Here is a 653-nt window from a genome sequence, read left to right as displayed (position 1 = left end):
CAGGAATGTTTAGCTGACCCATAGACCCATAAACAAGAATACGTGATTGTTGTTTCAAGTCATTAAGTTTGGGGGTGGCTTGTACATGGCAATAGGTAATTGATTACATTTCTTTCAGATCCTATGAAAGTGGCCTGTTTTCAGCTCAACGCCTCCCTCCTCTTCGCATTGATCATGGTGAGTTTAAGCTGTCATAAACTTGCAGGTAGTTTATATGAAAGGGAAGACTCTAGTGTAAGTGAGATGACACTGAGCACAAGCACTGGATCTTTCTATCTCATTGTGGCTGAAAACTCAAGGAAGTAGCATTTCTGCTTTCTCAAAACACATTAGCTAAAACAGCCTTAAGATTAGTAGTCAATATACAAACATGCAGAAAAAGCAATTCCATGCTTTGTTTTTCTTATTGTTGTATTATTTAATACTAGAGGCCCGGTGCACAAAAATTTGTGCACTCGGGGGAGAAAGGGCGGTCCCTCAGCCCGGCCTGTGCCCTCTCGCAGTCTGGGACCCCTCGGGAGATAATGACCTGCTGGCTTAGGCCTGCTCCCGGGTGGCAGAGGGCAGGCCCAATCCCTAGGTGTAGACCTTGGTCAGGCTCAGAGCAGGGCTGATTGGGGAGTTGGGGCGCCGCACCCGTCATGTACAGAGCA

Source organism: Myotis davidii, unplaced genomic scaffold (genome assembly GCF_000327345.1).
Source record: "Myotis davidii unplaced genomic scaffold, ASM32734v1 scaffold44, whole genome shotgun sequence".
NCBI lineage: Eukaryota > Metazoa > Chordata > Mammalia > Chiroptera > Vespertilionidae > Myotis > Myotis davidii.
This window is presented reverse-complemented; position numbering follows the sequence as displayed.